The 26,041-nt window shown below is 44.2% G+C and overlaps 1 non-coding gene across 1 annotated transcript; it reads left to right on the top strand.

Annotated features, from left to right (window-relative positions):
* Positions 1–23,484: 23,484 nt before the first annotated feature.
* trnap-agg (transfer RNA proline (anticodon AGG)) lies at positions 23,485–23,573 on the top strand. Its single transcript is given in 2 exon segments — positions 23,485–23,520; positions 23,538–23,573. It is a non-coding gene; the product is annotated as a tRNA-Pro (tRNA).
* Positions 23,574–26,041: the final 2,468 nt, after the last annotated feature.

Genomic DNA, 26,041 nt, shown 5'->3' on the forward strand with positions numbered 1-26,041 from the left:
AGAAGGAAGCGTAATGAAGGAATGGCTGCGCTCTTCAAAATGTTTCCAGCAGAATAGTTAAATGTTTAAAGTTTCTGTAGGGAGTTTGACATGAGATGGTGAGACACAAGGATGTGAGGTTATTAAAGTCTTCACCAAATGTAATAGGGAATAATTTTCTTCACTGGTGAACCCAAAGGAACAAATATGGCACAAGAATGAGAAAAGTCAGAGGATTGAGAAACATCCAATGGTTCTTCACATCTACAAGTCAGCAGACCCACAGAAAAACAGTAGGTTGAGAGTTCAGATCCAGTGATAGACTGGACAAATATCGAGCCAGTGCTTTTTTCTTTATAAACCTGACATCTGTCCACTTGGCTATTGCACCTCGTGTCGATGTATCTGATAATACTGATACTATTTGTATTCCACAGTTGCTTTGAAATCACAGGCAATATAAATGGATTGGGAATGTCAATGGTCAGGAACCATTAATGGATTGAGATAGTCAATGGACTGGAAAATATCAGTGGATTGGGAAATTCTATAGACTGAGTTATATCAATGGATTGGGATAGTTCAGTACATTGTGAAACATCAATGGATTAGGAAACAGGAATTAAAGGGACAGATGGAGTTCAACCTGGAAAAGTGTGAAGTGATTCATTTTGGAAGGTCGAATTTGAATGCAGAATACAGGCTTAAAGACAGGATGCTTGTGAGTGTGGAGGAACAGAGGGATCTTGGGGTCCATGTCCATAGATCGCTCAAAGTTGCCACCCAAGTTGATCGGGTTGTTAAGAAGGCATATGGTGTGTTGGCTTTCATTAACAGGGGGATTGAGTTTAAGAGCCGCGAGGTTATGCTGCAGCACTATAAAGCCCTGGTTAGACCACACTTGGAATATTGTGTTCAGTTCTGGTCGCCTCATTATAGGAAGGATGTGGAAGCTTTAGAGAAGGTGCAGAGGAGATTTACCAGGATGCTGCCTGGACTGGAGGGTATGTTTTACGAAGAAAGGTTGAGGGTGCTAGGGCTTTTCTCATTGGAACGAAGAAGGATGAGAGGTGACTTGATAGAGGGGTACAAGATGATGAGAGGCATAGATAGAGTGGATAGCCAGAGACTTTTTCCCAGGGCAGAAAGGGCTATCACCAGGGGGCATAATTTTAAGGTGATGGAGGAAGGTTTCGGGGAGATGTCAGAGGTAGGTTCTTTACACAGAGAGTGGTGGGTGCGTGGAATGCACTGCCAGCGGTGGTAGTAGAAGCAGATACATTAGGGACATTTAAGCGACTCTTGGATAGGTACATGGATGATAGTAGAATGAAGGGTCTGTAGGTAGTTTGATCTTAGGGTAGGTTAAAGGTTCGGCACAACATCGTGGGCCGACGGGCCTGTACTGTGCTGTACTGTTCTATGTTCGATGTTCCAGATGAAAGGATTGCATTAATCAATGGATTAGAATGTGGAGAGGCAGGAGAAAATGATGCCATTTTAAGTAGGGGGCCGGGGGTTAGTAGAAACAGACCAGGGCTATTTTACTCTCTATCTCACTCCTTTCTTCTATCTGGCTCATTATCACATCCTCTCTCTCTCAGAGCGGTGGGAAGCACTGGAACCCACACTTGCTGCTCAGATTGTTTGGTTCCGGGAAAATACAAGGTCCACATCAGATTGACAGGAAGGATAAATGTGATTCAGAGCCAATCATATTCCTTTTGGTGATGTGTGCTCAGCTTTGTTATATCAGCAAAGGCAGCAGGAAATGCAAATCCTGAAGAGTTTTGACAGAGTGAAGAAGGAGAAAGTGTTGCCAGTGACAGAAGGGTCAGTAACCAGAGGAAACGCATTTAAAGTAATTTACAAAAGAATTCGAGTTGTGATGAGGAAGTTGTTTTTTCAGCAGTGTGTTGTTCTGGTCTGGAATGCAATCCTGAAAGGTCAGTGGAAGCAGATTCAATGTTAACTCTAAATGGAACTGTATATATACCTGACATGGAAAATCTAACAGGGCAATGGGGGAAAGGACAGGAGTGCGGGATGTGGGATTAAATACCAAGCAAATGCACAGTAATAAGGTTCAGTGCTTGGACCTCAGATATTTTCACTCCATCAATGGCAGAGAAGGCTCGAGGGACCATGTGGTTACTCCTCATGTTCTTCCCAGTGTCCAGAATAAAGTGTAACATCACACTTATTTCCAGATGGATGAAACAAATGCAACAGACATCTTTTGTGGAAACATCACATTTCAAGTGAGAAACTAATCATAAGGCATGGAAAGGGATTGAACTAGTGATCTTCAGTTTACGAGACTGACGCCTTACCACTTGGCCACCATGCCTTTTGCTAATGGACACCTGAGGCTCCAGAGGAGGATTTGTGATTCTTTTTCAATTTGGTTGAAACAGCATCGAGAAACATGCACAGAAATAAAGAGGTATTGTGGAATGGGAAACAGATCAGCCTCATTTACATCATCAGCATCATGAAATCTTCATTCAGACGTTCCATTCCCATCCTCAGCTTTTCTCAGATCTGTACAATAATATAAGAGTGGACATTGGGTTGTTGCTGGGCAGATTATATAAATAGACTATGTGCATCATCACAGGAAGTGATGTAATATAATCTGTACGGCACCTCATGGAGAGTTGTAGATGAAACCTTCAATGCAAGATGTGCAGAGTAAACTCAGATTATTTTAACCGTCAGATTCTTATAAATTCTGTACTAAGCCTTGACAGATATCAGAATATTATATGGGGGCCACAGTAAACCAAAGCAATGATGGAGAAATCTTTGCCTGTACCTTTGAAAAGATCACTGGACTGAACCAAGCCGAGGAGTGACCGAGATGGTTCCAGAGGTTTGCAAGGTATCGTACTGCATCGGGTCTCGTGCAGAAGCCAGACATGGAGCAGGTCAGTACGCTATTGTCTGCAATGGAGGGAGTGTGTAGGCAACATCCTCATGAAGAACAGAAGGCAACATGTGAAGAAGTTATTAAGGCACTCAAGACCTATTTTAATTGAGGAAAAAAATGTCATCGTGGAGCCAAAGTTAAAACGCTGCATTTGCTGACAACGCAACCACCAGGTGACGCTGTACTAGCACATGCGCAAATGCAGCCTCTTCCACTGAAACGTCACTGTCTGTGACATTCAGGCAGCCGCCAGAAAGAAAGATGGAGCTACTCAATTTATCACAGAAAACAACTTCGACCCAAAAATCCCCTCAAAGGTTGCCATCGCCGCCTCCGTCCCACCCCCAACAGTCCCCCGCTACCTCTTGCGCATTCGCCAATTATATAGTACCAAGTCATCTTAATTCACCTAAAGTGAATTATTTTCGGAGCAGTGACTGTCATTTCATAAGCAAATATGGCACATATCTACACAATGGACATGTTTTGGTTGATGCACGGAGAACGTTGCGCTATTTGAAGTCTCATTAGAAGGACAGCACCTCTGACAGTGCTGCACACCCTCTGTAATTCAGTGAGGTTTCATAGAGTCATAGAGTTATACAGCACAGAAACAGGCCCTTCGGCCATCATGTCCGTGCCGGACATCAAGTACCTATCTATTCTAATTCCATTTTCCAGCACGTGGCCGTAGACTTGTATTCCGTGGCGTTTTGAGTGCTCATCTAGATACTTCTTAAATGTTGTGAGGGTTCCTGCCTCTACCACTCCTTCAGGCAATGTGTTCCAGATTCCAACCACCCTCGAGGTGAAACATTTTTTCCTCAAATCCCCTCGAAACAGTGCCATCCCATTCTCCAGACGATCATTCCCCGCTTCCCCCCATCCCACTCTCTGACTGCTCACTCCCCGCTTCACCCACCACCACCCCCATCCTGCTCTCTGGCTGCTCACACTCCAGGCCATGGGCTCTGCCGCTTCCCTCCTCTCGGCCACTCGCTCCAACATTGCCCCATCACCCCTCGAGGCTCGCCTTGCTTTATCGGGTGGTGCGGTGAAGAATGATCGAATGTTGGAGCGAGAGGCCGAGAGGAGGGAAGCAGCATGGCTTAGAGCTAGTGTCTGGAGGGACGTGGGGGGGAAGCGGGGCGTGAGTGGACGGAGAGAGGGCAGTGCGGGGGTGGGGGGGCAGCAAGCGGCCGGAGGGCGGGGGAGCGGGGTAGCGAGGAGCGGGCAGCGAGCGGCCTGGAGTGAGTGGCCGAGGGGTTCGAGCGTTTTCCTGCGCATGCGCCAGTTAGTTCTGGAAGACGTAGGCTGAGCATGCGCAGCATCTCAGAGCGCAGGAGACTGTTTGTGCATGTGCGCAGCTTGGAGCGCTCTGATGACGTCGGCTGGCTGCTGCATTGTCAGGAATCACTTTGAATTTAATAAGCGGACAAAACAGAAAGGGGAGAGTATTCATTCATTTATCAATGACTTGTACAATCTCACGGAGGTTTGTGAATACCGCAACTTAAGAGAGTAGCTGAATGGAGACAGGATTGTGTTCAGGGTATTAGACAACACCCTTTCAGATCATCTACAGTCCAGGGCTGGTCTCACCTTAATGAAAGAGTTTCAGTTGAGCAGACAAACAGAGGTTAGAAAGTTTAACCAATCCGTTGTCCGAGGGGACAGGGAGAGTCTGATCTCGAGAGTTGCAGACTCAATTGAATTTGTTAAGAAAACAAAAGGAAAAATTAGTGGTAAAAGACAAGAAAGACGGGAAGAACATCTAGTGGTAGCTGCAACCAATTGCAGTAGGTGTGGCCGAGAGAGACACAAGTGGGAAAACTGCCTCGCCAAAGAAGCTGAGTGTTTTTCCTGCAGAAAGATGGGACACTTACAGTCAGTGTGTGGCAGTAAAATACCAGCACTGAATATAATTAAAGGGAAATCCCCAGAGAGCAAAAACATTAATGAAGTACAGGATATCCAAAGTGTGGAAATACATTTTTTAGGTGAAATCCAGGAAATAAAGTGAGAGTTGCTGGACGACAGAAATTCTGAAATATTTTAAGATAGAGGTAGATAGATTCTTGATAAACAAGGGGGTGAAAGGTTATCGGGGGCAGGTGGGAATGTGGAGTTGAGGTTACAATCAGATCAGCCATGATACTATTGAATGGTGGAGCAGGCTCGAGGGGCCGAGTGGTCTACTCCTGCTCCTAATTGGTATGTTTGTATGTAAGAAAACATGTTCTAGATACAATGAGAACTATCATTTGTTTGGAAATGGATTTGAACCCCCTTTTATCAAAAGGTTATAGAGCTTTAATTTTTCTACAATTAACAGGCAAATCCTTGTGGAGTTGATATTGACAGAAACAATGGGCTGGATTCTATAGCGCCCTCGACGTCGAGATCTGTGGTGGGGGTGGGGTGGGAGCCGCCTGAGGATGGCCCCGGATGAGGCCCGCCACGGACCTCAACGCCGGCAGGGCCTGGCTCGATATTGCCGGCGACGGCGAGGCCTTGTGGGGGGACCCCCACCGCTCGGCAACGGGACCACAAACCTGCATTAGCTATTATCCCATCACTTCCTGATATCCAGCTGCGATCTTCAGCCCAGTGGCCGGCACTGCCGTGCCTTTGGAGCCCCATCCGGGCAAATGAGGTGCAACACTGGTGGGGAGGGGGGAGAAGGTAAGTTTCTCAGTGTGGGGGTGGGGAGACGGAGTCAAATGAATGTCATGGGTGTAAGGGATGGTGGGAAGGGTTATAGTTTACAGTTTGTGCAGTTTTGGGCGGAAGGTCAGATGGTAAAGGTAGGTTTTGGGAGGGAAAGGGCAAATAATTAATTTAACTGTTATTGGGGGGATGGGAGAGAGGCAAAAGCAATGTATTTATTTCATTTCATTTAATCTTCCTTTAAATATTTTCCAGTAGGACTAACAGCCCTTTAAAAATGGCTGACACTCCAGTACAGTACTAAGGCAGTGCTGCACTATCAGAAATGCTGTTTTTCAGGTGAGACAGAAAACTGAGGATCCCTCTGCCCTCTCAGGTGGATGTTAAAGGTACCATGGCACTATTTCAGAGAATAGAAGGGGAATTATTTCTGGGGTGCTGGTCATTGTTTAACCCTGAATCAACATCACTTCAAAACAGATTATCTCGTTTTTATCACATTGTTGTTTCTGGGAGCTTGCTGTGCGCACATTGGCCACCATGTTTCCTACATGACTACAGTGACTACACTTGGAAAGTCCTTCATTGGCTGTAAAAGGCTTTGCAACGTCCTGTGGTCGTGAAATGCAAGTCTTGCTTTTTCCATTGTTATCAGTGTCATTGTGATCAAAAGATCGGATGCGTGAACACAAAGTTTAAATCAATTTTGATTAAAATAATGTAAAAGCATCTATATTCTTGCACTGTACTTAATAATCTCCATCTTCCTATCCTTACAGAGTGCAATGTCATCGACCCTGAAATTGATTCCACAATCTCATGGAATCACAGAGTCAGAGAAAGTTTAAGGCACAGAAAGAGGCCACTTGGCCCATCGTGTCTGTTCCACAAACAATTTCAGCCCAGTTCTGATGAAAGGTCACAGACCAGAAACGTTAACTCTGTTTCTCTCTCCACAGATGCTGCCAGACCTGCTGAGTATTTCCAGCATTTTCTGTTTTTATTTCAGATTTCCAGTATCTGCAGTATTTTGCTTCTGTGTTACTTTGAAAGTTAAAACTGACCCACCTGTCTACAATTCACACTGGGGTCTCCCATGAAATGATTCTGTGTAATGTTGTTAGAATGAATGCAGACTCCGAGCACAGAGCTTCCTGTGGGGAATTGGGGATATGAAAACCAGCAGACTCTGCAGGAATTTCCACTGGGAGCACAAATTCACAAAATCTACCTTTTATATATCGATTCATTTTAATTGTCCTTCTGGAAAATTATTTTGAAACAATTTAAACATCAACCCACAGCTCCATGACTGGGTCAATTATGAGGTCATCCTCTGACAGGTCATGTGACAGCTGGAGCCACAAGACATCAGAACCAGATTTGTGACTGGATTAAAACCCGGAATCCTGTCCCAATGGCTTTTCAAATAAAGCTGTTGCTGTTCGAAAACACAGCAGTTAAACTTTCTGCCTGACCATGAGGGGAGCTAGGGAGAAATTTACAAAACTCAATCCTTCAACAAAATAGTTCAAAAATCATTAATATCGAAATCATGTGAGGATTTATATGCAGTAGAGAAACAAGCAGAATACAGAAAGTACAGAGGAGAGCTGAAAAAGGAAATGAGATCAGCAAGAGAATGTATGAGAAAAGATTAGCAGGTCACATAACTGGGAACACTGAAGTCTTTTACCAACATATGGACAGTCAATGAAAGGGTGGGTCAATAAGGAGATCCTGTGGAGGCAGAGGGTGTGGCTGAGGTACTAATTAAGTACATTTCATCTGTCATCACAAAATGAGCGGATGTTGCCAATGTCACAGTAAAGGAGGAGGAAGTGAGAAAATTGGACGGAATGAAAATAGATAAAGAGGAGACAATTATAAGGTTGGCAGCTCTCACAGTAGAAAAGTCACCCAGTTTGAATGGGCTGCATCCTGGGTTGCTGAGGGAGGTAAGGTTGGAAATAGCGGAGACTCGAACCACAATCTTTCAATCCTCCTTGAATATGGGAATGTTGCCAGAGGACTGGAGGAATCTCCTCAAGATTCCACATGAATCAGTGTCCATAATTCAACTTTACATATTTAAAACATGTTTACAAAAACAGTAGAAGTACTCTCATAACATAAAAGCAAAATCCTGCAGATGATGGAAATCTGAAACAAAAACAAAAATTGCTGGAAGCACTCAGCAGGTCTGGCAGCATCTGTGGAGAGAGAAACAGAGTTAACGTTTCAGGTCAGTGATTAGGCACACTACAACCTGCCGGACTGAACATTAAATTCAATCATTTCAGAGCATGACGGACTCCCCCCCCTACCCCCCACACCCCCCAAACACACTTTTTTCTGTTTAGTTTTTTTTCTTTTTTATTTGGTTATTTTATTTCAGTTTTTTTTTTAGTTTGGTTAGTTTGTTTCTACTGTGTCTACCCATTGTTTCTGTTTTAAAAAAATGTTTAATGTTTGTGTTCGGAGTGCTTTGTGCATTACAGTCAATTCACACCTTTTCTGTACTAACGCTTTGTCTTTCAGCACACCATTGAGCACTGTTCCGCACTGTTCGCCTTTGTTCCATGCCCTTCTGGTCAGTTATTCTCTGTGACCTTGTCCAATCAACACCTCTTTTGTTATCTCTTGACCCACCCCCAGCTTTACTTGCTTAAAACCTTTTCATTTATAATATTTGTCAGCTGTGATGAAGGGTAACTGACTTGAAATGCTAACTCTGCTTCTCTCTCTGCACAGATGCTGCCAAAACCTGCTGAGTATTTCCAGCATTTCCTGCTTTTACTCTCATAGCACAGTTAACCTGTTTTTTCTCTCTCTGTTCATATTCTGTCTCAGTGTTTGGATCTCTCACTGTTTGGATTGAGAATTGAGCTTGTATCAGTCCTGTGATGGACAGATCTGCTGAGTATTACCAGCATTTTCTGTTTTTTCTTCATTTCAGATCAGAATTTCTTATTGAAACACGGGGAATGCTGTTTCAACTGCTCCGGGGATACCTTCATGAGTTGCTGAAACATTCTAATTCCCATTCCCACACGGAACGAAGCCAGGCAGGAGGAGATACCTGTGACTCAATGATCAGACATTGCAGCTCATGAAGTGTGTTTTCTGATGGTCGATGGGTTCCTGTGTGAAGTTGACACGGGTTTGGTTTTTCTCCCTTACACTTTGACCCTTCAGTTAGTTCTTTGTGTTCAGCTGTTTCAGGTGATGTTACTGAGTCAGGAATGTTGGTCAGGACAGTGCGAGAATTCCCTGTGATTCTTTCAATAGCGCTGGGGAATCTTTAACATCCACCAACAGGGCCTCATTTAATTGTCACTTCAAAAACCTGCTGGCAATTATTGCTCAGGATTACACTGAGCTGGGACACTAAGGATATTCAATTAATGAAATCAGTACTTTAAACTGAGAGCAATAGTCCCTCCCACATCCTGATACCTTAGGATTTCTGAACTTTAATTACTGCTTCATTCCTTGTTTTGTGGGCTGGTTCACCACCTGTAGACATTTGAGGCACTCACAGGCACTGGTAATCTCTAGGCTTAGAGTCAGAGAATCATAGACAGGTTACAGCAAAGAAGGAGGCCATTCAGCCCTTTGTGTCCATGCCAGCTCTCTGCAAGAACAAGCCAGCTAGTCACACTCCCCGCCTTTGCCTGTAACCCTGCATTTTCTTTTCTTCAGATAATTATTAAATTCTCTTTCAAAAGTCATGATTGAATCTGCCTCCACCACACTGTCAGGCAGTGCAATCCAGATCCTAACCAGTCGCTGCATAAAAAAGTTTTTCCTCATGTTGCCTCTGGTTCTTTGGCCTTTCACCTTAAATCTGTGCCCTCTGGTTCTTGACACTTCTGCCAATGAGAATAGTTTCTCCCTATCTACTCTGTCCAAACCCTTCATGATTTTGAACACCTCTATCAAATCTCATCTCAACCTTCTCTTCCCAAAGAAGAACAACACCAGATTCTCCAAAATAGTAGAAGGCTTTCTATTTCTACTGGAAAATGGGCAGAGAGAAAGAGTATGAGACAGAGTTCACAAGAGAGAGAAAAAATTGGGTATGTGTCTGTGAGAGAGAGCAAGACAGAGGGAGGGAGAGTAACTGTCTGTGTGTGAGAGAGAACACAACCCAGTCCCAATATAATTGCTCTTTCTTGATACTGTTCGATAAACTCAGACCCTGCCCAGATACCGACAGCTTCTCTCCCTCACTGCTGTTCCCCGCCCTGACTGTACAGAAATCCCCTTTCATAGCTGCACATTAACACTGGTCTCACTGCTGTTCCCTGCCCTGACGGTACATAAATCCCCTCTCATAGCTGCACATTAACACTGGTCTCACTGCTTTTCCCTGCCCTGATGGTGCAGAAATCCCCTCTCATAGCTGCACATTAACACTGGTCTCACTGCTGTTCCATTCCCTGACTGTACAGAAATCCCCTCTCATAGCTGCACATTAACACTGGTCTCACTGCTGTTTCATTCCCTGACTGTACAGAAATCCCCTCTCATAACTGCACATTAACACTGGTCTCACTGTTGTTCCCTGCTCTGACTGTACAGAAATCCCCTCTCATAACTGCACATTAACACTGGTCTCACTGCTGTTCCCTGCCCTGACTGTACAAAAATCCCCTCCCATAGCTGCACATTAACACTGGTCTCACTGCTGTTCCATGCCCTGACTGTACAAAAGTCCCCTCTCATAGCTGCACATTAACACTGGTCTCACTGCTGTTCCATTCCCTGACTGTACAGAAATCCCCTCTCATAGCTGCACATTAACACTGGTCTCACTGCTGTTCCCTGCCCTGACTGTACAACAATCCCCTCTCATAGCTGCACATTAACACTGGTCTCAGTGCTGTTCCCTGCCCTGACTGTACAAAAGTCCCCTCTCACAGCTGCACATTAACACTGGTCTCACTGCTGTTCCCTGCCCTGACGTTACAGAAATCCCCTCTCATAGCTGCACATTAACGCTGGTCTCACTGCTGTTCCCTGCTCTGACTGTACAGAAATCCCCTCTCATAGCTTCACATTAACACTGGTCTCACTGCTGTTCCCTGCTCTGACTGTACAGAAATCCCCTCTCATAGCTGCACATTAACACTGGTCTCACTGCTGTTCCCTGCCCTGACTGTACAGAAATCCCCTCTCATAGCTGCACATTAACACTGGTCTCACTGCTGTTCCCTGCTCTGACTGTACAGAAATCCCCTCTCATAGCTGCACATTAACACTGGTCTCACTGCTGTTCCCTGCTCTGACTGTACAGAAATCCCCTCTCATAGCTGCACATTAACACTGGTCTCACTGCTGTTCCCTGCTCTGACTGTACAGAAATCCCTTCTCATAGCTGCACATTAACACTGGTCTCACTGCTGTTCCCTATTCTGACTGGACAGAAATCCCCTCTCATAGCTGCACATTAACACTGGTCTCACTGCTGTTCCCTGCCCTGACTGTACAGAAATCCCCTCTCATAGCTGCACATTAACACTGGTCTCACTGCTGTTCCCTGCTCTGACTGTACAGGAATCCCCTCTCATAGCTGCACATTAACACTGGTCTCACTGCTGTTCCCTGCTTTGACTGTACAGAAATCCCCTCTCATAGCTGCACATTAACACTGGTCTCACTGCTGTTTCCTATTCTGACTGTACAGAAATCCCCTCTCATAGCTGCACATTAACACTGGTCTCACTGCTGTTCCCTGCCCTGACTGCACAGAAATCCCCTCTCATAGCTACACATTAACACTGGTCTCACTGCTGTTCCCTGCTCTGACTGTACAGAAATCCCCTCTCATAGCTGCACATTAACACTGGTCTCACTGCTGTTGCCTATTCTGACTGTACAGAAATCCCCTCTCATAGCTGCACATTAACACTGGTCTCACTGCTGTTCCCTGCCCTGACTGTACAGAAATCCCCTCTCATCGCTGCACACTAACACTGGTCTCAGGTGAATTTTGAGTGGTCATTAAATGATCCGACAATGGCGTGGCCTCGGTTAATAGCAGTTTGAAGCCGGATATCTGTTTTAAATTCCATCGGCTCATCCCAAAAACCGACCTTTAAACAAGTCAAAACACTGGAAACACACGATGGCTCATTCAACGTCTATGGAGAGAACAAAGACGTTAACTGTTGGGGTTTGGACAATGAAGAGAAACATAGGAACTTGATGAGGACATTCAGCCTTTCGAGTCTGTTCCACCATTCAATTAGATATTTGCTGATCTGTATATTAACACCATTTGTCTGCTTGTTTCTGTAACCCTTGGTACCTTACCTAACTCAAATCTATCATTTGTCAGAAATAAATAAGGAAACTGATTCATCGATTTTCTTAAAAGCAAAATACTGCGGATGCTGGAAATCTGAAATAAAAACTGAAAGTGCTGACAAGACTCAGCAGGTCTGGCAGCATCTGTGGAGAGAGAAGCAGAGTTAACGTTTCAGGTCACTGACCCTTCTTCAGAACTGGCAAATATTAGAAATGTAAAAGATTGTAAGCAAGTGAAGCGGGGGTGGGGCAAGAGATGACAAAGGAGAAGGTGTAGATAGGACAAGGCCACAGAATAGTTGACCAGAAAAAGGGAAACAATATGTTAATGGTGTGCTGAAAGACAAAGCATTAGTGCAGATAGGGTGTTAATGGACTGAAAAACTAAACAGCCACAATCACAAACATGAAAAAAACAGTGGGTAGGCACAGTAGAAACAAACTGAACAAACTAAAATAAAGTTTTCTTTTTTACTTTGCCGATGTCTTTGTATATATTGTGGATCCTTCTTCAGACTGTCTTCTTTCACAATGTAGTTCTGACCTCTGGTGATGTTGATCGTAATCAGCTTCAACTTGCTGATAGTTTTGGAACTGAGCACATTTTCTTTGCTTGATTCTACAACATGGAACTCAGTCTGACATGTGGACCCCTGGGAGGACTTAAAAGTAACTTGGATGATCCCTAGGACTGGTGGAGGAGTATCTGATCCATGGGGGAAGATTTTAGATATCAGCTTGTTCAATTACAGTTTCTGTTTTCTCTGTTACTTGTGGAATGTCGGAGCATCCATTATGTTGATCATTGCTCCGAGTCAATTACTGCAGATATTGTCTAATTGCCTCTGAACACATCACACATGGGCATGTGTCGGGACTTGTGGTCGCGAGCAACAAAAATCTTCTCTCGTGCTGCAAATATGTAATCTTCCTTCTGGCATTTAAATCTATGAATGTTTCCTGCAGGCTTCGATCAGCATACTGTAGTGAAATGTCCCATTTTTCTGCAGACTTGACACTTCTTCCCTCTCGAAGGACAAGTTTTGTAATAAGGATCCTCACCACTGCAATGATTGGATGTTTGAATGTGATTGTGACTTCTGTCTTGGTCTTCCTTGACCTTTCTCTGGGTTTCCTCTGTGTCTTTGTGTTTTGTGTGTTTCTCAGGGGAATCTCGTCGTCACGTTATTTGCCTCTTTCTCAGACTTCTGAGTCTCATCATGTAGTGGTCAAGAGTCTCGCACCATATTGTTTTGCTTGCCTGAAACATAAATTTCAGAGTGAGGATTTGCCCTTGCTTGAAAATATCTTGTTAGAAAATGCATCGCAACATCATAATCATTATCGGTTCCAGTGTCGCTGAGTGTATTGAAGGTATTGTCAACTTTTGGTCCAGCAGAGTGTAGGAGTAACGCTCTCTTTCTTCGGGGTGTATTGATAGCGAGTGCCATCATTAGGAGTTCAAGTCTTGTGAGCCATTTGCTCCAGTGTGGCCCTGGGTTGCTGTCTATCTCTGTAAAGGCTGGAAAGAATGGCTGTTGTTGTGTACACATGATGATTGTTATTTATTTAAATCTGGAATTGTCAATGTAAGTCTTCTGTATGTCCCTGGTTGTCTGTGTGATTACTTCTTTTTAATCCTCAATGTCAGAAAAATATAGTGTTGTGCTGTGTTCTTCCGTCTACATTAAATGATGACCCCAGGCTTTATATTCAGATTCAATACAAACAGTATTTATTGTCTTTCTTATCTACATTGCATGATCACAGGTCCCAGGTCTTTTTCTCATTGGTGTGTGTGCGCTCTCTACAAGCCATGTGTAGAATGTGTCTCTCAAAATGGTGTCTCCTTATATATGTATGATGATGTCATCTGTTGCATCAGTGGCTTGGTCTCTTAAAGGTACAATTTCTTAAAGGTGAAGTCACCATTACACAACATTGCAAACAATGAGTCAGCCACGGTCGATAGAGTGTCAGGAATGAAGGTCAGAGGAGCAGACCAGGCTGGAAACACATAAAGAACGAGGGGCAGCCAACGTGAAAAACAGAGAATAAACAACATGGCATGGGTGGTGTTTACAATACCTCGAATCGGTTTGATTCTCTTCCAGGTCAGAGGGAATTCTAGCAACATGATGTCTATGGAATCACAGAATGACGAACAAAGAGACCATTTGGTCCATCATGCCAGTGTTGTCTCTTTGGTAGAGACAAATTACAATTAGTCCTGCTGCGTGGCTTTTTCCTGTAATCCTGTACATTTTCCCTTCCAGCATCTATCCATATCCCTTTTGAAAGTTACGATTGAATCTGCTTTCATCTCCCAATCAGGCAGTGCATTCCAGATCACAACACATTACTGTGTAACAAATGGTTCTTCATGTCACCTCTGGTTCTTTTGCCAATCACCTGATATCTGTGTCCTCTGCTTACTGACCCTTTTGCCACAGGAAACAGTTTCTCCTGATTGAAAGTGTTGAGAACCATCATGATTTTGAACACCTTGGACAAATCTCTTCTGAACGTTCTCTGCTCCAAGAAGAACAACTTCAGCTTCTCCAATCTCTCCACATAACTGAAATCCTTCCCCCCTGTTATCATTGCAGCAAATCTCTTCTGTTCATTTCTTGCCCCAGAAATAATTGAAATGAAATGTTTCTAAGAAAATGCATGAACTAAATAAAAAGGAGAGAGAAATAAATGCAGAGCAAAATGGATAACAATGTTTGGAAGGTAAAAAGAGCAAAGAGATCGAAATTTTATTGTCGAGGAGTGAGAGGAACAAATAACACTTTGGAGATTTTGTCAGTGGATTTACTGATAAATTTGGGAACTGAGAGGAAGCTGGTTCACAGAGAAAAAACTGCCAACCCTGGGGAGGAGCCTACAACTGCATCCGTCCAAAAAGAGACAGAGTAGAAGTGACAGTTCAGTCAGTGGAACAGGACACTTTTAATCTCAGGATTATGGGTTGGATGATCCACTGTGGGTGCCCGTGAAATTCCACAGGAGCTAATGCAACACCTTGCTGTCAGTGGCTCCTTGGTCAACGGGTGTGATTCTTGTTAAAGAAGTGTGATTAATGAAAGTGTGAGCGACCCCAGGTTCAAATCACCAATGAGCTCTTGGAATTTTTAGTTTCATGTTACTGATTGGTGTCAGCCTTACGGAGCTGGCTTCAGGACCAGAGAACTGGATTCAAAGAGCTTGCCGACAAAATTGAAATTTACAAAATGTACAGATAGCCAAGTGAGAATATAAAGTTGTCGCAGTAATTGAGACCTGACTCCAAAAACAACAGGACTGGGTTCTGGAATGGACTGGAATGGAATTCTTCAGTGTTTCTGTTGTTTGGCTTGCATTGACTCATCGATTTTCTTGTTTTTCACTTTGTCGATGCCTTTGAATAATTGTGGATCCTTCTTCAGAGTGTCTTCTTTCACCAGGTAGTTCTGACCTCTGATGATGTTGATTGCAATCAGCTTCAATTCGCTGATAGTTTTGGAACTGAGCAGATTTCCTTTGCTTGAGTCTACAACATGGAACTCAGTCTGACATGTGGACCCATGGGAGGATTTGAATGCCACCCCTGCGTTGGAGTTGCATCCACCCAATAAGACAACGAGTAGAAGTGACAGTTCTGTCAGTCGAATATGAGATTTTTAATGGCAGGGTTGTGAGTTTGAGTCAAATACAAGAAATGCTGGAATCACTCAGCAGGTCTGGCAGAATCTGTGGAAAGAGAAGCATAGTTAACGTTTCGGGTCAGTGACCCTTCTCCGGAACTGACAAATATTAGAAAAGTCACAGATTATAAGCAAGTGAGGTGGGGGTGGGGCAAGAGATAACAAAGGAGAAGGTGCAGATTGGACCAGGCCACATAGCTGACCAAAAGGTCACGGAGCAAAGGCAAACAATATGTTATTGGTGTGTTGAAAGACAAAGCATTAGTACAGATTAGGTGTTAATACACTGAATATTGAACAGCAGCAAGTGCAAACCTGAAAAAAAACCTGATAAAAACAGTGGGTCAGCAAACTGAACAAACTAAGATGAAATGAAATAAATGCAAAAAAAGATTGTAAAAAATGTAAAAAAGAATGTAAAAAAAAAGGAAGAAAAAATAACTAAACATTAAAGTAAAATGGGGGGCTGTCATGCTCTGAAATTATTGAACTCAATGTTCAGTCCGGTAGGCTGTAGTGTGCCTAATCGGTAGATGAAATGCTGTTCCTCGAGCTTGCGTTGATGTTCACTGGAACACTGCAGCAATCCCAGGACAGAGATGTGAGCATGAGAGCAGGGGGGAGTGTTGAAATGGCAAGCAACCGGAAGCTCAGGGTCCTGCTTGCGGACTGAGCGGAGATGTTCCGCAAAGCGGTCACCCAGTCTGCGCTTGGTCTCCCCAATGTAGAGGAGACCACACTGTGAGCAGCGAATACAGTTTACTACATTGAAAGAAGTACAAGTAAATCGCTGCTTCACCTGAAAGGAGTGTTTGGGGCCTGGGATAGTGAGCAGAGAGGAGGTAAATGGGCAGGTATTACACCTCCTGCGATTGCAGGGGAAGGTGCCCTGGGACGGGGACGAGGTGGTGGGGGTAATGGAGGAGTGGACCAGGGTGTCGCGGAGGGAACGATCCCTTCGGAATGCTGACAGGGGAAGGGAGGGGAAGATGCGACTGGTAGTGGCATCACGCTGGAGGTGGCGAAAATGGCGGAGGATGATCCTTTGGATATGGAGGCTGGTGGGATGAAAAGTGAGGACAAGGGGAACCTTGTCACGGTTCTGGGAGGGAGGGGAAGGGGTGAGGGTAGAGGTGCGGGGAATGGGTCGGACACGGTTGAGGGCCCTGGCAACCACAGTGGGGGGAAATCCTCGGTTGAGGAAAAAGGAGGTCACATCAGAAGCACCGTCATGGAAGGTAGCATCATCAGAGCAGATGCGTCGGAGACAGAGAAACTGGGAGAATGGAATGGAGTCCTTACAGGAGGTAGGGTGTGAAGAAGTGTAGCCGAGGTAGCTGTGGGAGTCGATGGGCTTATAATGGATATTGGTAGACAACCTATTCCCAGAGATGGAGACAGAGAAGTCGAGGAAGGGAAGGGAAGTGTCAGTGATGAACCATGTGAAGGTGAGAGAAGGGTGGAAATTGGAAGCAAAGTTGATAAAGTTTTCTAGTTCGGGGCAGGAGCAGGAAACGGCACCGATACAGTCATCAATGTACCGGAAAAAGAGTTGGGGGAGGGGGCCTGAGTAGGACTGGAACAAAGAATGCTCGACATATCCCACAAAAAGACAGGCATAACTAGGACCCATGCGGGTACCCATAGCGACACCTTTTACTTGAAGGAAGTGCGTGGAGTTGAAGGAGAAGTTGTTCAATGTGAGAACATTGTCCCCCTCTGAACTTGAGGCACTCCGTTCTCTCAGGTCTAACCCCGACATGGTCATCAAACCTGCAGACAAGGGTGGTGCTGTTGTTGTATGGCGTACCGACCTCTACCTTGCAGAAGCTCAAAGCCAACTCACAGAGACCTCTTCTTACCTCCCTCTGGACCATGACCCCACCACCGAACATCAAGCCACCGTCCAAAGGACTGTCACTGACCTCATCTCCTCTGGAGATCTTCCCTCTACAGCTTCCAACCTCATAGTCCCACAACCCCGGACAGCCCGCTTCTACCTCCTTCCCAAAATCCGTGACTCTTCTGACGCCCTACGTCATTTTGACAATTTCCACTTTCCTGGTCCCAACCGCCTCCTCTTCACTATGGACGTCCAATCGCTCTACACCTCCATCCCGCACCAGGATGGTTTGAGGGCTCTCCGCTTCTTCCTGGAACAGAGGCCCAACCAGTCCCCATCCACCACCACCCTCCTCCGCCTGGCTGAACTTGTTCTCACATTGAACAACTTCTCCTTCAACTCCACGCACTTCCTTCAAGTAAAAGGTGTCGCTATGGGTACCCGCATGGGTCCTAGTTATGCCTGTCTTTTTGTGGGATATGTCGAGCATTCTTTGTTCCAGTCCTACTCAGGCCCCCTCCCCCAACTCTTTTTCCGGTACATTGATGACTGTATCGGTGCCGTTTCCTGCTCCCGCCCCGAACTAGAAAACTTTATCAACTTTGCTTCCAATTTCCACCCTTCTCTCACCTTCACATGGTCCATCTCTGACACTTCCCTTCCCTTCCTCGACTTCACTGTCTCCATCTCTGGGAATAGGTTGTCTACCAATATCCATTATAAGCCCACCGACTCCCACAGCTACCTCGACTACACTTCTTCACACCCTACCTCCTGTAAGGACTCCATTCCATCCTCCCAGTTTCTCCGTCTCCGACGCATCTGCTCTGATGATGCTACCTTCCATGACGGTGCTTCTGATATGACCTCCTTTTTCCTCAACCGAAGATTTCCCCCCACTGTTGTTGACAGGGCCCTCAACCGTGTCCGACCCATTCCCCGCACCTCTACCCTCACCCCTTCCCCTCCCTCCCAGAACCGTGACAGGGTTCCCCTTGTCCTCACTTTTCATCCCACCAGCCTCCAAATCCAAAGGATCATCCTCCGCCATTTTCGCCACCTCCAGCGTGATGCCACTACCAGTCGCATCTTCCCCTCCCTTCCCCTGTCAGCATTCCGAAGGGATCGTTCCCTCCGCGACACCCTGGTCCACTCCTCCATTACCCCCACCACCTCGTCCCCGTCTCAGGGCACCTTCCCCTGCAATCGCAGGAGGTGTAATACCTGCCCATTTACCTCCTCTCTCCTCACTATCCCAGGCCCCAAACACTCCTTTCAGGTGAAGCAGCGATTTACTTGTACTTCTTTCAATGTAGTATACTGTATTCGCTGCTCACAGTGTGGTCTCCTCTACATTGGGGAGCCCAAGCGCAGACTGGGTGACCGCTTTGCGGAACATCTCCGCTCAGTCCGCAAGCAGGACCCTGAGCTTCCGGTTGCTTGCCATTTCAACACTCCCCCCTGCTCTCATGCTCACATCTCTGTCCTGGGATTGCTGCAGTGTTCCAGTGAACATCAACGCAAGCTCGAGGAACAGCATCTCATCTACCGATTAGGCACACTACAGCCTGCCGGACTGAACATTGAGTTCAATAATTTCAGAGCATGACAGCCCCCCATTTTACTTTCATTTTTAGTTATTTTTTCTTCCTTTTTTTTTACATTATTTTTTACATTTTTTACAATTTTTTTTGCATTTATTTCATTTCATCTTAGTTTGTTCAGTTTGCTTACCCACTGTTTTTTTTCAGGTTTTTTTTCAGGTTTGCACTTGCTGCTGTTCAACATTCAGTGTATTCACACCTAATCTGTACTAATGCTTTGACTTTCAACACACCATCAACATATTTTTTGCCTTTGCTCCGTGACCTTTTGGTCAGCTATGTGGCCTGGTCCAATCTGCACCTTCTCCTTTGTTATCTCTTGCCCCACCCCCACCTCACTTGCTTATAATCTGTGACTTTTCTAATATTTGTCAGTTCTGAAGAAGGGTCACTGACCCGAAACATTAACTCTGCTTCTCTTTCCACAGATGCTGCCAGACCTGCTGAGTGGTTGCAGTATTTCTTGTTTTTGTTTCAGATTTCCAGCGTCCGCAGTATTTTGCTTTTATTTTTGAGAGTTTGAGTGCCATTTTGTTTTTCCCTTTTTTAAGGCTTCATGAGCAGAGAGTACAGGGAGTGTTTGACATGAGCAAGTCTCGCTTTGATTCAGGACTCTTACCTCTCCGCAGCATCTCTCTATGAAAGATTGAATTTGATCTCATTTCATTCTCAGCTCGGGGTCTGTGCGGCTCAGTGGCACTTCTGGCTGTCTCCCGCTTCACAATCCATCAGTACTGAGAAAGCAATGGGGAATATTACTCACATGTTGTGTTCTTTAATTTTTTGGAAAACTTGAATGTATGTATTTTCTTCCAAAACACGGACACCAAAACGCTGTTAATGTAGAGCTGAAATAGCTCAGTTGGGAGAGCATTAGACTGAAGATTTAAATGTCCCTGGTTCAATCCTGGGTTTCAGCAATTTCGCTTCCTTATGCATCCCTTGCCTTGGATCTGATTTTCCAGTTGCATTATTTCCTTTGAAATTATTTACCAAGCACCAGTGGATTGAATTTGAGAAACAACACAGAGTCATTTACAGCATAGAAAGTGGTCGTTTGGCCTATCACGTCCATGCTGGCTCTCCCCGGAGCAATCTAGTCAGTTCCACTCACCAGCTCGATCCCTTTCCTCCTGCAAGTTTCTTTCCTTCAAGTATCCATCTAATTTCCTTTTCAAATCATTGATTGTCTCTGCTTCCACCACACTCATGGGCCAAGTCATTACCACCCACAAATAAAAAATTTCCACCTCATCAAGGATGGGAAATACTTATATCTTCTATATTTGCTTATTCTCTATTTCTATGAGAATAGACTGGCAGTCAACATGAAAGGAAACCAAAAAATCTTCGAGCAACATGTAAATGATAAGTGGGGAGTAAGAGATTGAGTCGGGCCTATTAGGGACAAAAAGGATAATATAAGCTTAGAGGTGCAGGGCAATGTTAATCTTCTGAATGAGTACTTTGTATTAGTGATCACTAAGGAAGTGGAATTTGACAAAATATCAGTCGAAGTGAAGAGAGTAGAGGCAATGGAGAGAGTACAAATTAGGAGAGGGAGGTACAAAAAGGCTGGCTGTGCTTAGGGAAGATAAATCACCTGGTCCGGATGGCTCACATCCCAGGTTGCGAAAGGAAATGCGGATGCAGATAACGCAAGGGCTTGCTATAATCTTCCAATCTTCCCTGGATACGGGGGAGGTGCCAGAGGATTAAACAGTGGCAAATGCGACAACCTTATTCCAGAAACGGTGTAAGGACAGTCCGGGTAACTACAGGCTAGTTAGATTAACAGCAGCGGTGGGTAAGGTTTTAGAAAGAATAATCAGGGTAAAAAATCAACAGTCACTTGGAGAGGTTTGACTTAATTAAGGAGAGTGAGCATGGATTTATAAATGGGAGTTCATGCTTGACTAATCTAACTGCATTTTTTGATGAACTAACAGAGCAGGTTGATGAAGGGAATGCAGTGGATGTTGTTTATATGGATTTTAAGGAAGCGTTTGACAAGGTACCACATAAAAGGGCGGTTAACAAAATTGAGGTTCGTGGTATAGGAGGGTCAGTGTCCAATTGGATAGAAAATTGGTTTAAGGACAGAAAACAGCGAGTCTTATTAAATGGTTCTTTGTCAGACTGGAGGATAGTCGACAGTGGTGTTCCCCAAGGGTCAGTGCGAGAACCACTGCTTTTTTTGCTCAAGGTAAGTGACTTGGATCTTGGAATACAGAGTAGAATCTCAAAATATGCCGATGACATCAAACTTGCAGGAGTGGCAAACAGTGAGGATGATTTGAACTGCCTGCAACAGGACAGTGATAGGCTAGCAGAATGGGCAGACAGGTGGCAGATGGAATTTAATAGTGACAAGTGTGAGGTGATGTATTTTGGCATAAGGAATAGGGAGTGGCAATATATACTTAATGGCACAGTTCTAAAGAGTGTACTGGAATAGAGGGACTTGGGGTTCATGTGCATCAATCTTTGAAGGTGGGAAGACATATTGCAAGAGTGGTTTGCAAAGCATATGGGATCTTGGGCTTTATAAATAGAGGCATTGAGTACAAAAGCAGGGAAGTTATGCTGAAACATTATAAAACTCTGGTTCAGCCCCAATTGGAGTGTTGCTTCCAGTTCTGCTCAGCAGACTTTAGAAAGAATTTGAGGGTCCTTGAGAGGACGCAGAGGTGATTTACCAGAATGGATCCAGGGATGTGGGATTTTAGTTACAAGGTTAGGTTGGAAAAGCTAAGATTATTCTGCCTATATCAAAGGAGATTGAGTGGAGAATTGATAGAGGTGTAAAACACCTCTAGAGAACAGGCCATCCTGGACTGGGTATTGTGTAATGAGAAAGGATTAGTTAACAATCTTGTTGTGTCGGGTCCCTTGGGGAAGTGCACCCATAATATGATAAAATTCTTCATTAAGATGGAGAGTGAGAGAGTTGATTCCGAGATTCGGGTCTTGAATCTAAACAAAGGAAACTATGAAGGTATGAGGCTTGAGTTGGCTATGATAGAATGGGGAATGTTACTTAAAGGGTTGACAGTGGATAGGCAATGGCTAGAATTTAAAGTGTGCATGGATGAATTACAACAATTGTTCATTCCTGTCTGTGCAAATGTAAAACAGGAAGGGTGGCTCAACTGTGGCTTACAAAAGAAATTAAGGGAAGTATTAGATCCAAGGAGGAGAAATATAAAATGGCCAGAACCAGCAGCAAACCTGAAGATTGTGAGCAGTTTGGAATTTAGCAGAGGAGGACAAAGGGATTGATTAACAAGTGGAAATAAGCTTGCAGAGAACATCAAAATTGACTGTAAAAGCTTCTATAGATATGTGAAGAGAAAAAGAGTAGTGAAGATAAATTTGGGCCCCTTACAGTCAGAAACGGGGGAATTTATAATGGGGAACCAAGAAATGACAGACCAATTAAATACATACTTTGGATCTGTCTTCACAAAGGAGGATACAAATTATCTCCCAGAAATGTTGGGGAACATAGGGTCTAGTGAGAAGGAGGAAATGTATGAAATCAGTATTAGTTGGGAATGTTTGGGAAATTGATGGGATTGAAGGCCGATAAATCCCCAGGGCCTGATATTCTACATCCCAGAGTACTTAAGGAAGTGGCCCTTGAAATAGCAGATGCATTTCTGGTCTTTTTTCAAATTTCTATCGACTCTGGAACAGTTCCAATGGATTGGACGGTAGTTAATGTAACTCCACTATTTAAAAAAAGAGGCAGAAAGGAAACAGCGAATTATATACCGGTTAGCCTGACATCAGTCGTGGGGAAAATGCTGGAGTCCATTATAAAAGATGTAATAGCAGAGTGCAATAATAACTCGTCTCCACTCCTAGTATTTCTAAATCCCACACATTCACTATAATCTGAACAATTATTTCCTGTTGTGTCTCTCTCAGATTTGTAAACTTCACTGCATTGGAGTGAGGTGACATCTACTGGCGGGAAGCAAGAACTGCAATTAAGCAGCAGAAACTCCACAGTCTGTCAGGGTTAAAGAAACATTGCAATGTGAGGATGCAGCGAAGTGGTTTGATTGGGTAGATGGAGACATGATTCCACTTGTGGTGGTGTCTGAAGCAAAGGCCAGAAATACAACATTGTCATTAATAAAAGAAATGAGGAATTCATGAAAAATGTAGTAACGTAGTGAATGGTTAGAATGTGGATAGAATAGAAAGTGAGATTGGATGGACAGAAGCAGTCTGAAAGGATGGCTGAAACAAAAGGTGAGTGCCCAGAAACGTTAACTGTGTTTCTCACAGCACAGATGCTGCCAGAGCTGCTGAACATTTCCAGCACTTTCTGTTTTTATTTCAGCATTTGCAGGATGTTGCTTTGATCTGAAAAAAAATGGATGATTGGCTGGGGGGTTCCAGTGAAATTCCACAGCAGCTAATAAAGCCTGACCAGTCAGTGGCTCGTTGGTCTAGGGGTATGATTCTCGCTTAGGGTGTATGGTTAATTAACATGCGAGAGATCCCGGGTTCAAGTCCCGGACGAGCCCTGGTCTGCTGGCGTTTTTAGATTAAGGTTAACTATTGGTTTCAGCCTTGCCGAAGATGGAATTGACTTCCATGCGGAGCTGGCTTGAGGACCAGACTACTGGATTCAAAGAGCTTGTCGACAAAATTGTAATTAACTAAATGTACAGATAGCCAAGTGGGAATATAAAGTTGTTGCTGTAATTGTGACCTGACTCCAAAAACAACAGGACTGGGTTATGGAATGGAATTCTTCAGTGTTTCTGTTGTTTGGCTTGCATTGACTCATCTGTTTTCTACTTTTTCACTTTGTCGATGCCTTTGAATAATTGTGGATCCTTCTTCAGGGTGTCTTCTTTCACCAGGTAGTTCTGACCTCTGATGATGTTGATTGTAATCAGCTTCAATTCGCTGACAGTTTTGGAAATGAGCAGATTTCCTTTGCTTGAGTCTACAACATGGAACTCAGTCTGACATGTGGACCCATGGGAGGATTTGAATGCCACCCCTGCGTTGGAGTTGCATCCATCCAATAAGAGACCGAGTGGAAGTGACAGTTCTGTCAGTCGAACATGAGACTTTTAATGAAAGGGTTATGAGTTTGAGTGCCATTCTGTTTTTCCCTTTTTTGAGGCTTCATGAGCAGAGAGTACAGGGAGTGTTTGAAATGAGCAAGTCTCGCTTTGATTCAGGACTCTTACCTCTCAGCAGCATCTCACTATGAAAGATTGAATTTGATCTCATTTCATTCTCAGCTCGGGGTCTCTGCGGCTCAGTGGCACTTCTGGCTGTCTCCCGCTTCACAATCCATCAGTACTGAGAAAGCAATGGGGAATATTACTCACATGTTGTGTTCTTTAATTTTTTGGAAAACTTGAATGTATGTATTTTCTTCCAAAACAAGGACACCAAGCCACTTTTAATGTAGGGCTGAAAAACTCAGTTGGGAGAGCGTTAGAATGAAAATCTAAAGGGCCCTGATTCAATCCCGGGTTTCAGCAATTTTGCTTCCTTATGCGTCCCTTGCCTTGTTTCTCATTTTCTGGTTGCACAATTTACTTTGAGATTATTTCCCAAGCACCAGTGCATTGAATTTGAGAAACAACACAGAGTCATTTACAACATAGAAGGTGGTCGTTTGGCCTATCACGTCCATGCTGGCTTTCCCCGGAGCAATCTAGTCAGTTCTACTCACCAGCTCGATCCCTTTCCTCCTGCAAGTTTCTTTCCTTCAAGTATCCATCCAATTTCCTTTTCAAATCATCGATTGTCTCTGCTTCCACCACACTCGTGGGCCAAGACATTACCACCCACAACATAAAAAATTCCACCTCATCAAGGATGGGAAATACTTACATCTTCTATATTTGCTTATTCTCTATTTCTATGAGAATAGACTGGCAGTCAACATGAAAGGAAACCCAAAAATCTTCGAGCAGCATGTAAATGATAAGTGGGGAGTAAGAGGTTGAGTCGGGCCAATTAGGGACAAAAAGGATAATATAAGCTTCGAGGTGCAGGGCAATGTTAATCTACTTAATGAGTACTTTGTATTAGTGATCACTAAGGAAGTGGAATTTGACAAAATATCAGTCGAAGTGAAGAGAGTAGAGGCAATGGAGAGAGTACAAATTAGGAGAGGGAGGTACAAAAAGGCTGGCTTTGCTTAGGGAAGATAAATCACCTGGTCCGGATGGCTCACATCCCAGGTTGCGAAAGGAAATGCGGATGCAGATAACGCAAGGGCTTGCTATAATCTTCCAATCTTCCCTGGATACGGGGGAGGTGCCAGAGGATTAAACAGTGGCAAATGCGACACCCTTATTCCAGAAACGGTGTAAGGACAGTCCGGGTAACTACAGGCTAGTTAGATTAACAGCAGCGGTGGGTAAGGTTTTAGAAAGAATAATCAGGGTAAAAAATCAACAGTCACTTGGAGAGGTTTGACTTAATTAAGGAGAGTGAGCATGGATTTATAAATGGGAGTTCATGCTTGACTAATCTAACTGCATTTTTTGATGAACTAACAGAGCAGGTTGATGAAGGGAATGCAGTGGATGTTGTTTATATGGATTTTAAGGAAGCGTTTGACAAGGTACCACATAAAAGGGCGGTTAACAAAATTGACTTCCATACGGAGCTGGCTTGAGGACCAGACAACTGGATTCAAAGAGCTTGTCGACAAAATTGCAATTAACGAAATGTACTGATAGCCAAGTGGGAAAAAAAGTTGTTGCTGTAATTGTGACCTGACTCCAAAAACAACAGGACTGGGTTCTGGACTGGAATGGAATGGAATTCTTCAGTGTTTCTGTTGTTTGGCTTGCATTGACTCATCGATTTTCTTGTTCTTCACTTTGTCGATTCCTTTGAATAATTGTGGATCCTTCTTCAGGGTGTCTCCTTTCACCAGGTCGTTCTGACCTCCGATGATGTTGATTGTAATCAGCTTCAATTCGCTGATAGTTTTGGAAGTGAGCAGATTTCCTTT

This window comes from Heterodontus francisci, chromosome 28, assembly GCF_036365525.1.
Source record: "Heterodontus francisci isolate sHetFra1 chromosome 28, sHetFra1.hap1, whole genome shotgun sequence".
NCBI lineage: Eukaryota > Metazoa > Chordata > Chondrichthyes > Heterodontiformes > Heterodontidae > Heterodontus > Heterodontus francisci.